Source organism: Echinops telfairi, unplaced genomic scaffold (assembly GCF_000313985.2).
Source record: "Echinops telfairi isolate 266 unplaced genomic scaffold, ASM31398v2 ScPeMD7_7469;HRSCAF=8507_1, whole genome shotgun sequence".
In the NCBI taxonomy this organism is placed as follows: domain Eukaryota; kingdom Metazoa; phylum Chordata; class Mammalia; order Afrosoricida; family Tenrecidae; genus Echinops; species Echinops telfairi.
The window spans coordinates 50,846,176-50,859,224 of record NW_022111373.1 but is presented as its reverse complement, the minus strand read 5'-3'; positions in this window follow the sequence as shown (position 1 = coordinate 50,859,224).

The window sequence follows — 13,049 nt, the reverse complement described above, 5'->3', positions numbered from 1 at the left end:
GGACCTCACCCTACTAAGAATGTCTATCACACTGGCATGTATTTTTTGGCATTCAGAATGTATTACTTTATGTTATTCCTCACCTTTATTTATGCATCCTATCTTAGCAAAAGTAGTTCAACTATCCTTGAAGGTATAGACCAAAAGGTGTGGTTTTTGCCCCTCAGTTTTCTAGCACCCAATGTTGGTTACTCATGTGTCTGCTAAGCTCAAGGTTAGTAATTCAAACTCACCAGCTGCTCCTTGGAAGAAGGATATGACTGTCTGCTCCTATAAAGATTTATAGCCTTGGAAACTATATGGCGTTGCTATGAATCAGAATCAACTCAACTGCAGTGGTTTAGCACCCAATGTCATGCCAAGTATATAGTTAGTGCTCCTACACTCTATACTACCCTCCAGTGAGCCCTATTGTCAGCACCATGCCCTGCTCTCAGCGCTCCTTTTTGCCCTGGCTAGGCTAAATACTGAACTTCAGAAATAAATAAAATCATCTGTCTTTTCTCCTTCATAAAAATTGTCATTTTTCATGGTTGGTTAGGTTGGCACAGTCTTGGCAATACAAAGACAGCAAAATACCTTCTTATGTTGAGCAAATTACAGCTTTTGATCTAACTAATTTCTCTTACAATGGTAAATGTAATATAGATTACAAATTCAGGGACATTTTGCATATCAATCCTGTGCTACAAAGTCAAAATGGGGAATTGGGTTAATAAAGTCTGTGATCCTCCAAAAATAATACCAAGAGAAGAAAATGAATATAATAGAAATATGTAATTTGTTGCCTTAGGAAAAATGGGTCAGGATGGCACTTAAAAAAAATTAAGTAATTACAGGATTCAGCTTCTCAAGCTTTAATTCAGCAGAAGACCAAAGAGCACTTAGAACTCCCGTGGCGCGTTCACTCTCCCTCTCTGCTGGAGCTCACCCTTCAGAGTAATTAAGAAATAATTTCAGAGTAGCCACACATGTAAGCAATCAGACCCAATATAGGAAACACCTGCTTTTACTTCGATTCTGGCCTGCTTGCTATTAGGCCGTATTTGTCTTGGGACATTGTGTTTGCTTGTGTAATTGTGCATAGCACATTTTCAGATTTTACCACAGATGGATCCAGAAAGCTGTTCTGAATGAGTGTGTCTGGGTAAGCAAGACACAGCCTTCCTCTTCCCGGAGCTAACAGACGTCAGCAGAATGAGGCCTGGCCGTCCCCACTGCCCACACCATACAGAACAAACAGGAAGCATTCCCCGAGCAGCATTCGTTGCCCCAGCTGAGTGGCCAGCTTTCTTTTGTTTGACTTACAATTCCAGACCAATCCTATCAAAAAGGGTAGAAAATGCGTAAGTCAACAGGTAAACAGAAAGACTGCTGATAAGGAGCCCTGGTCACAGAATTAACAGGCTCTGGTCAGGTAGTAGGATGCTCAGTATTATATACATCATCAATTTTTTGATAAGTGAAAAATAGCATGAGCATGGTGTCCAACCCCCTCTGTTCTGCCTTCACAAAGGAAGAGAATCCAACAGAAGAACAGCACAAGGACAATTCTGTGAGGTAAGGTCAGACTCCACCAGCCAAGCCTCCTCCTAATTCTGACCTCAGCCTTCCCTCCCAAAGAGCTCTGGACATCTTCTCTGGATTTGATCATTCACGGCAATTGTCACACAGAACTCACCACTCATATGCACAATTATGGGGGTTAATAGAGAAGCTAACAGTCACAACTCAGGATTAGAAATCCTTAGGACCCAGTTCTTCCAGTCAGGACAATCTTTTCTAAGCTGTGCCTGCAGACACACGTTTCTCTGTTCCTTGTCTCTCAGCTACATGGTTGATTGACTCATCAATATTATTTTTATGTTGCAGATTATATTAATTAAATTAAGAATGTACATTTTATCTTCTGAACAAGATGATTTTACTCTCTCAATCATCAGTGCATATCATTTTACATGGGGCCACATTTTAATTCATTTCATGAGCATAACCCAGTACATGCTTTTATTCACAATGTCAAGTTTTGTTTTAAGTGGGGATGTACACCACATGATTGCATCCTATCTTTAAACAAATCAGCATTCTTTTCCTGGGTGTGATCAATGCTAACTATAACTGCTCACTAATCGCACAGAGCAGTCCAGGCTGGCGGCCATAATGATGGCTCGTGAGGCTAAAAGCAGTTTCCTGAAGCTGTCCAGTGTGAGGTAGTGAAAGGGTCTTGGTCTGGGAACCGACGTACCTGAGTTCCAGGTATGTAAATGAATTCTAATAGTCCTGTTCCCCAGGCTGACTTTCTGCAGCAAGGTTAGATAGACTTGCTCTTTGCTTATGGTAGTCTCCTTATACTGATCCAAATAGTGCACTTAAAAAGTTTTTACAGTATTACTTATTTACTGGACTGCCTTCTGCCTTAGGTTGCAAGCTCCATGAGGCTAGGGAATCCTGTTTGTTTTAACTTCTATTTCTTAGCACATTAGTCTCACATTTGACATAAAGTAGATAGGTGTTCAGCATTATGGAGACATTGTACACATCAACCTATTACAATCACAATTTACATTTGTGTGGAATGTTACCATTTACTGAAAGGGGAATATCTAAGGAACATTTCTCAGAGCCTTAGTATGAGAACTAAATTTAATGTTAGTTAGACCCTGAAATTGGTGTTCACAGTAAACAACTAATAATGCTCGCAATTATTGTTATTTTGATTCTCAGAAAAAGAAAAAAAGTGGTGGGGATGGTTAACTGAAACTCCCTTGAAAATGTTCTCCAGCCCTTATTTGTTGGTACCATATTCACTTACATGCCCCCCACCCCCATCCATGGTGTTTATACATAGTCCATTTCTGGAACAGGTGTTCTAGTAGACATGTGTATCTGGGATCTAGGTAACAGCAGAGGTGTCCAGTTTTATTTATAGAAGCGCATTTACACTTGGTGACTGCTCAGTTTTAAGAGGTCCCCTGTGACTTCAGACCAGGGCTTCCTACCCCTTCTTTCCAATTCTATCCCCTGATGAGAAGTTGTATTTCAGGTGTCTGTGTGCATCAGAATCACCTCAGGATCTATAAGAATCACCTGAAGACTGGGGTAAAATATATATTTCTGATATGTCTGGTGTGGAAATGTACATTCTCAACAGGGGCTCAATCCAGAATGGCCAGTTCAAATAACTGTTTTATTTTTTTTCTTGTACATTGACAAGACACGGTGAAATGTGAGGGTGGATTTACAAAAAATTTCAGAAAATGTCATGTCATCTTCAGTGAAATCAGATCGTGCGGGGTGGCTACTTTTTGATTTAGAAAAGGTCACTTTCAGAGCCCACTGCTTCGTGGAGGAAACACAATACAGAAAGACACTTGTTTTTCCTAGTTTTCTTACTACACACTGAAACTCCACACATGATTACCTCACCTTATCCAGGAAAACCCTACCCTACTGGTTTGTCTGTAGAAGTTAAGTTCTTGAAAATAATAAACCCCCTGTTATGGATGAATTGTGTCTCCCTTACACCCAAATATGTGCTTTAAATCCTAACCTCTATGCCTGCGGTTGTAAGGAGCTCCGGTGGCACAGTGGTTACTCCTTGTGCTGCTAACCACAAGGTCAGCAGTTCAAAACCACCAAGCCCGTCACGGGGAAAAAGATGAGGCTTTATACTCCCAGGAAGAGTCCAGGGTCTTAGAAGCCACGGCAGCGGTTCTGCTCTGCCCTGTGGGGTCACAATGAGTCAGATCTGTCTTGCTGTCCGTTGAATTTGGTTTGGTTATGTCTTTGGTTAGACCTCATTTGGAATGGGTTGTCTTTGGTATGTTAATGAGGCAGGTTTGGTATAGGATGTATCTTAAACAACCTCTTTTTAAAGATATGAACGTGATTAAACACAATCTTGTCAGCAGCCATCGGGAGAGAGCCTACGCCGCATGAAGATTGGCAGGAGCAGAAGCTCAGAAGAGACAAAGCCTTCTTCCAGAGGGATGGAGAAAGACAGATTCCCCTAGAACTAAGGCCCTGAATTCAAACTTCTCACATCCCAAAGTTTGAGATCGTAAATCTATGTGTGTTAAAGCCACCAACTTGTGATATTTGGGATGTAACAACGCTAGATAACTCGGGCAGATTTTGGTACCAGCAAGTAGGGGTGCTACTCTAAAATATATTACAGTGTGGAAGTGACTTTAGAATTGGGTACTGGGGAGAGGCTGGCTAAGTTAGGGTGTCTAACAGTAAAAGTCTAGATTTCCTTGAAGAAATGGTTGATCGAATCATGAATACCGAAGGCAATTCTGCTGAGAGCACAGAAGGAAGTGTGGAGCGGTATAGAGAGAACCTCGTAAAGAATGCATCTGACTCCAGACACAGAATTATTGCTAGAAATGGCGATTTCAAACATTTCTGCTGAGGCTTTAAAAGAAAGGGCTAACCAGATGTTGTTATTATCAGTGCCACTGAGTTTGTTTGCACTCCTAACGACCTTGTGGACAAGCAGTGCCGTCTTGTGGCATCCTCACAACTGTTCCTGCGCTGAAGCCATGGCCTCAGTCCATCCCCTGAGGCCCTTCCTCTTTTCCACTGCCCCCCCCACCCCGCCCCCCGACTTTACCCCACCTGATGGCCTTTACCACACCTGATGGCCTTCTCCAGGGACAGGTCTCTCCTGACGACGTGTCCACAGTATGTAAGACGAAGACTGTCCGTCCATGTCTCTAAGGAGAATTCTGTATTACTGTATTTCTTCAAAGACAGATCTGTTTATCCTCTTAGCGTGTCTATTCATGCATAGGGGATAATCTCCCATTTGTATTAGTCTCTTCTGGTTTTTCATAATAAATTTCTGCATTTTTCTTTTGCTTATTTAGGTTTATTTGTAAGTATTTCATATTTTGTGTGGCTATTTTGTTTACTTGATGTCTTTTTCAGAGCGAGGACCAGATAAGTATATACCAGAAGCATGGTGATATGTTTTATGCAGTGGCATGGAACTTGTTTGAAACATGTTCAAATGTTTAGCCAAAGATGGAATTTGCAGGCGATGGTCTTGGATATGCGGCTGATGAGATGTCTAAACAAGATCTTAAAGGGGCTTTGTGGGTTTCCTTGCCACTTATAATAAAACGTGAAGAAAAGAAATGGATATAACAATGAACTGTGCATTCTTGGTTTGGAAAAAAGGTTATGGATGACAATGAAATCTCCGAATCCACTCACAGAGTGGCCATGCGGATTAAGCCGCCACTGAGCTTCCTGGGCCACTGACCAGGGATGTGAATAATCGCATCCTCAGACACAGTGCATTGGAAAGTAGGTGACTGCAGCCAGGGTTGTTAAAAGTCAGTATTATCCTTTGCTTTCCTTTTGATCCATGTATAGTTTATTCTTGTTTCCATTCTTTTCTGCTTTGTTTTGGACTGAGATTTTTCTGTTTTATTTTTGTTGCATGTGTGTGCATGTCAGGGGGGTGTGTCAAATGATTTTCTTTCTATGAAATCCAGGATAGATAAATGTATCTCCCCAACCCACTCACTGCAATTGAGCCAGTACTGACTCAGAGTGGCCCTGGAGGACAGAGGAGAATTGTCCCTGTGGGTTTTGGAGGCTTTACAGGAGTAGGAAGCCTCCTTTTTCTCCTGCGGAGCAGCTGGTCATTTCAAACTACTGATCTTGTGGTTAGCAGCCCGTCGTGCAGCCACTATACCACCAGGGATCACAGGCAAATCTATAGAAACAGTAATTAGATTAATAGCTAATTTTGACAGAAGATATTGGGGGAGAAATGGGGAAGCTAATAATAATGGATACAAAAATGAAGAAAATTATCTAAAATTGATTGTGGTGATATTACACAATTTTTTAAAATTTATTTAAAACATTGAATTGTATGACATATGAATTATATGCCAATAAAGTTATTGAACTAAAAACTTGTATTCTTGAACATAAACATTTATTCAATTCTACGCAGCAACAAACCCGTTATTTAGTAGTAAGGTAAGCTCTTGAAAGATGACGATAAACAAAATGCCTGAACTTCAAAAAATTGAACTGTGCAAAATGAAAACAAAACATAAAGATTTTGTTGTACAAACTATAGACATGTGTCCTCGGGTTTTCACATAGGATGTAGTCACACAACCTTAAAGAACTTAATCCTGTGGTTGATGGATCTAACCCACTACCACAGCAGAAAACTCATCATTTTAGGCTACAGGGGATAACGTAAGTTCAAAAGAAAACAATGCTATCTTCTCTTGGGATTCTACAGGTAGGGAACCGACCAAAAGAAGTACAACTGTTGTCCTCCAGGAAAGAAAGCACTATCTTTGGAGCAGCTCAGAGATCCAGAGAAGTTTTGGAAGAAGCACAGAGCCTTCTTGTTGTCAAAGGGGAGGACTGTAGACCAGGGTCTCCTGGATCGCAGTGTGAGGCACAGCCTTCTGTTTTCAGAGTCAGCGCTTCACCAGCTGCCTCTGGGGTGTGGGGCTGCAATCAAGTTGTCCTGGAGGATTGAATTGCTGCCCAAGTTTGAGGAGGTGGACCGGTCTGGCTTAAGGGGCTGAAGAACAGAGTTTTCCAGGGCTGAAGGGATGGAGCTGCCACTCACGTGGATTAGGAGCAGGGGAAGTAAAGGTAGCAAACCAAAGCCAAGAGAACAGAGTTGCCATCCCTGTGGCCTAGCAGAGGGAATGGAAACCCAGGGCTGGGGCACCTCCATTTAGAATACACAGAGCGTGACTCTTTTTACTCATTAAAATTGTTTTGCTCATCTTTGTTTTGCTTGTTGCCCATTGTCTTGCCTTTATCAATATCTGAATTTCTCCAACTTTTCATAGAAATGTCTACCATGTGCCTATTCCACCATTGCATTTCAGAAACAGATACTAACAAGACACCTCCACTTAAAGAAAAGTACGTACTGTTATTCCAGTTCAATTAATTCTAACTGATACTAATTTTTGTTCAAAGGAATTCCTTATCTTTATGCTAGCCTGACTCTCTTTTCTCTGCTTCTCCAGGCAAATACAGATTAATTTTCATGGCATGGATGACCACTTGCAAGCTTTTAATACCCCAGAAATTACACAATAACTAAGAGGTAGACTAAAAACACTAAACACATTATTAAGCCAATTAATTTGGATGTCCCTTGAGACCTTGACCCTAAACCTCGGGTCCAAGGAACCAAATCTCATGAGGTGTTTGGTTGTACACAAGCAGACTCAACACCTACTCTTTGGTTGTTATTGTAAATATACCTATCACACAACTTTTTCTAGGCATACAACTTACTGACAGCAATTATAATTGACTGCAATGCTACCCTTTATCGGGACAATTTTTCCATCACTATTAGTTCCTCTTTCTCTTTGTGTCCCCTCACTCCTGCCCTGATAGCCAGCATTAAAGTTTAATCTTTACAGATATGACTATTGTCTTTTTATATAAGTGAAGTCATACAATATTTGTCCTTTTGTGATCAACTTATTTCATACAGCATGTCTTCAACCTTTCAGAATTAATTCTTGTACTGGCTGAGTAGTACTTAATTGTAGAAGTGTGACACAGTTTGCTTATTCACTGACCTGGCAGTGGGCCGTTAGGTTACTTCCACCTTTTTGTTATTGTGACTAGAGCTGCAAAGAACATTGGTGTGCAGGCATCTGATTGAGTCACTGCTTTCACATGTTTGAGGTATGTTCCTAGGCATCCGGGTTGTACCCTCTCCCCAGGCTTGTTCATTCTGTATTCTGAGCAAATAGTCCAAGAAGCTGGTTTATCAGAAGAACTCAGCATCAGGACTGGAGGAAGGCTTAATAAGATGTGCAGACGACACAGCCTCACTTGTTGAATGTGAGAAGGACTTGGAGCACTTGCTGATGAAGATCGGCCTTCAGTAGGGACTACAATTCAATGTAAAGAAAATCCATATCCTCCCAACTGGACCAATAGGTAACATCGTGATAAATACAGAAAAGGTTGAAGTTCTTAAGGATTGTATCTTGTTTGGCATCAATGCTTATGGAAGCAGCAGGCAAGGATAAAGACAAGTTGCATTGGATAAATCAGCTGCACCAGATCACTTTGTTGTTGTTGTTAGGTGCCCTGGAGTCAGTTCTGACTCAGGCAACCCTGTGTACAACAGAAGGAAACATTGCCTGGGCCTTCATCATCCTCACATTGCTCCTATGCTCAGCTCACTGTTGCAGTCACAGCATCAAGCCTTCTCTGTGAGGGCCTTCCCTTCCTTTGCTGCCCTCTGCCTTATCACATATGGTGGAACTGGTCTCTCCTGACAACATGTCCAAAGTAAGTAAGAAGATGTCTCTCCATCCTTACCTCGGAGGAGGCAAATATTCCCTCAAGACAGATCAGTTTGTTCCCTTAGCAGTCCATAGTACTTCCAATATTCATCACCAGCAACACAATTCAAATACATAAATTCTTCAATCTATTTTATTCAATGTGCAAATTTCACATGCATATGTGGCAATGGAAAATATTGTGGCTTAGGTCAAATGCACCTTAGTCCTCATAGTAATTAATATTCTTGCTTTTTAATACTCTGAAGAGGTCTTGTGCAGCAAATTTACCTAATGCAACTAGAATTTTGATCTCTTGACTACTGTTTCCATGAATATTGATTGCAGATACAAGCAAGACACATCCTTGACAACTTCAGCCTTTTCTGTGTTTATCATGAGGATTTTGGTCTTCTTTACCTAGAGCTGTAATCCCTACTGAAGGCTGACTCCTTGATCTTCATTAACAAGTTCTCCTCACTTTCAGCAAGCAAGCTGGTGCTGCCTGCATATCACACATTCTTAATAAACTTTCCTCCAATCCCGATGCTGAATTCTTCTTCATATAAGCCAGCTTCTCTGATTATTTGCTACGGTGAGATGATACAACCCAGGAGTACACCTTCCCTGATTTTAATCCATGCATTATTCCCTTGTTCCATTCACACAGCTGGCTCTTTATCTTGTGCCACTTCAATATGAGCACAATTAAGTGTTGTGGAATTCTCATTCTTCTCAAGGTTATCCAAAGGTATGACCTTTGATATACTAGTGACATAGCTTCCAGCATCACTTTGAGCATCACAGCAGCAATGCACAAGCTGCTAACAACAGCCACCTAGGAGTAGCATTACTGAGTCATATATGGTATTTCTATTTTTATTCTTGGTTGTAATATTTATTGAAAACAGATTGCCAGGTCTTTCTTCCACAGTGCCACTGGGTGGATTAAGACAATCAACCTTTAGATTCATAGTTTAGTGGATACCATTTGTGCTACACAGGGACTATCATAGATTTAAAAAAAAAACATTAAGTCAAACCATGGTCCTCAAGTCTATTTTAACATTCCACATTATTTATTGTCTCTGACATGTTTGAATAGAGCTTCCTATAAAGAGCATTTTGTTGAATTTAAGGGCCATGCTAACATCCATATTTTTAAAAATAGTTTAGAAAAAGTCCTAGATTTTATATAGCCAATTCTTGTGTACTGATGTCAATATATCTGAGAGTCCTTCAGCTAATTTCACTCAGGTCAGGGAGCATTTAGCCAAAATGCCACTGAACGAATCTTATTGCGTGGTTCTGAGTCATCACTAGCCCACTTTATTACCAACAGATGAATCTTAGTTGAAATAGCAGAGAGGAAAATGTTTTTTATTTTATTTTTCCAGATAATATTTTATTGTGTCAATAGCACAATAAAAAGTTTATTCTTACACACACACACACACACACACACACTAGAGGACCATGGTGGTTCATTAGTAAAATTCTCACTTTCCATTTAGGAGAAGGTGGTAGTTACATAATCTGGTGTCAATTTGGGACTTGAGAGCATTAAGAGTTTAAGGGGTGGAGTCTAGTCTGTCAATCAGATCATAGCCAATGAGACCCCTGCCAGCGCTGAGATGCTTACAACGCCACTGGATCTGCAAAACTTCCAACCCACTGGCCTGTGATCCTCCTGTATTTGGCATCATTGCATGTATTTCGTGAGTCTGTAGAAGACTTTATAGATTGGTACTGGACATACAGGCTAATATTGGACTTATGAACTTGATCTTCACTGGTCTGGGATGTTTTCTCAATATTCAAATGCTATTGCATATAAACCTCTTTCTTATATACATATGCGTGTTTATGAATTTGTTTCTCTGGTCGACCTAGACTAACACAGAGACTGAAGTTTGATTCCTGCCCAATATACCTCTTGTGTAGTCACCACTTATCTGTTAGTGGAGGCTTTTGTTTGCTGTGATTTTGAACAAGTTCCAGCAGACCTTCCAGACTAAGATAGACAAGGAAGAAAGGCCTGACAATCAATTTCTACAGATCATCCAATGAAAACGTTATGGATCACAATGGTTCCATTGTGTATGGAGTCACCACAACTTAGAGGCTGACTCAAGGCAGTTAATGACAATAATAAAAACACTCATCCAAATAAAATAAAATAAAATAAAAACAAAAAATAATAATAAAAACACTCATCCAAAAAGTAAATTTACATATAGCTTAACATATATTATTCGCAGCTGCATATTTTACCATTTTCACAAGTTCTTAGGGAAGACTGTTTGGAGCAGAGCACAGACCAGACACTATTGTAACTGACATTGCTCACAGAGCAAACAGGGTAGGAACTAACAGAACATTCAACATTCTCATCAGCCAAGTTTCCTCCATCTTGGGCTCCTGGCCCAGCATGCGAACCGGTAATATTGTATTACATCCACTTGCGTTCCACCCCATGCCACCGGACCAGAATGCTGGAGCGCTAACTTGGGTTTAATACATTTAGCATCTATGTGTTAATTAGCATGCACAGAGAGCAAGTGGGAGAGAAAGGCAATAAAGGGATTAATAAAAGGTAAAAGTGGAAGGTCGTAATAAAGGCATAAAAGTGGACATTATTTGTTGCTCCTCTTTGGGGTGGGTTACCATCTCCTGAAGACTATTCTAGATTTATTGGTGTCAGTCTCCTGTCTCCCTTTAATTGAATACTTATCTCCCCCTGAGGCACATACTTTGCTTTGTATCCATTTGAGGTCCTATAGCCATGAAAAGCTCGGGAGATGGTGAGAGAACTTATTGTACACCTAAGCATCAAGCATCTGTGTAGTCATTATAGAGGTCAAGAAATACAGGATTGCTACTCTTAGATTCATAGGCAGCTGGGCATCTTACAGGAGTCTGGGTGGCAGAGGGGGTTAAGCAATTTTTTTTTTATCATTAACTACAAGGTTGGTGGTTCAAGCCCATGAGTCATTGCTCCTTGGGAGAAAGGTGAGACTATCAGCGCCTATAAAGATTTAGGAAATCCTAAGGGGGCAGTTCTACCCTGTCCTATAGAATTGCTATAGATTTTCTATAAGATAGAACCAGCTTCATAGCAATGGGTTGTTTGTTTGTTTGTTTTATATCCAGTAACGTCCATCCTTTCACATTCTTCAACTAAGGCTTTGTTCTTCTCTACCTTTTGTTTTTCCACATAAGTGTAGAAACAATCTATCAAGTTCTAACAAACATGCTGCTGGGTTTGGGATGGTCATTTCATTGTATATGCAGATTAATTTGGAGAAACTTTAGTTCTTTATAATATCGATTCTTTTAATTCATAGGTGTGGTATGTTTGTTAGTTAATTATTTAGGTCTTAATTTTTTTTCATATTGTTTTCTAATTATTTCTGTAGAAGCCTGCACATCTTTTGGTAGATTTATGTGTAGGTTCTCGATATTATAAAAATTAGCTCCTTAAATGTTCCAATTATCTGTGAGGAAATTTGGACATAATTGATATATTATTTTCTAGGTACTTGGTATTTCATACTATTATAAATGCTATCATTATTGTATCTTATAGAAATAAAATTGCTTTTTATACATTTTCAATCATAAAAACTTGTCCAGCATTTTAAATTCTACATGAAACCCAATTTTTAAAGATTTTGTAATGCATACAGCTGTACATGTATGAGTAATATTGATTTTGTTTCTGCATATGTATATATATGTATTTGTTTTCTTTTCTTGTCTTACAGAACCAACTACATCTTCCAGAACAATGTGAAATAGAAGTATTGATAGAAAACATCCATCTTGTAAAGGAAAACTTTCAATATTTTTTTACCATTGAGCAAACTGTACATTTTAGGCATCTTTGGATACTCTTTACCCAATAATAGAAGCTTCTGTTTAATCTCAGTGTGTTACGAGGCTTGCTCTTTTTTCCCCCCATCATTTTATTAGGGGCTCATGCAACTCTTATCACATACATACACCCATTGTGTACAGCACATTTGCACACTCATTACCCTCATCATTCTCAAAATATTTGTTCTCCACCTAAGCCCCTGGCATCAGATCCTCATTTTTCCCTCCCTCCCTGCTGCCCCCTCTCTCATGAACCCTTGATAAGTTATAAATTATCATTTTGTCATATCTTGCACTGTCCAACATCTCCCTTCACCCACTTCTCTGTTGTCCATCCCCCAGGGAGGAGGCCATATGTAGACCCTTATAATCGGTTCCCTCTTTCCAACCCATCCTCCCTCCACCCTCCTAGATCACCACTCACACCGCTGGTCATAAAGGGATCATCTGCCCTGGATTCCCTGTGTTTCCAGTTCCTATCTGTACCAGTGTATATCCTCTGGTCTAGCCCATTTGTATGGTAGAATTGGGATCATGATAGTGGGGTGGAAGGAAGTATTTAGGAACTAGAGGAAAGTTCTATGTTTCATCATTGCTACATCGCACCCTGACTGGCTCCTCAACTCCCCGAGAGCCTTCTGTAAGGGGATGTCCAGTGGCCTACAAATGGGCTTTGGGTCTCTACTCCCCACCTCATCACAATGATATGATTTTTTGTTCTGATGATGCCTAATACCTGATCGCTTTGACACCTTGTGATCATACAGGCTGGTGTGCTTCTTCCATGTGGGCTTTGTTGCTTCTGAGCTAGATGGCCACTTGTTTACCTTCAAGCCTTTAAGACCTCAGATGCTATATCTT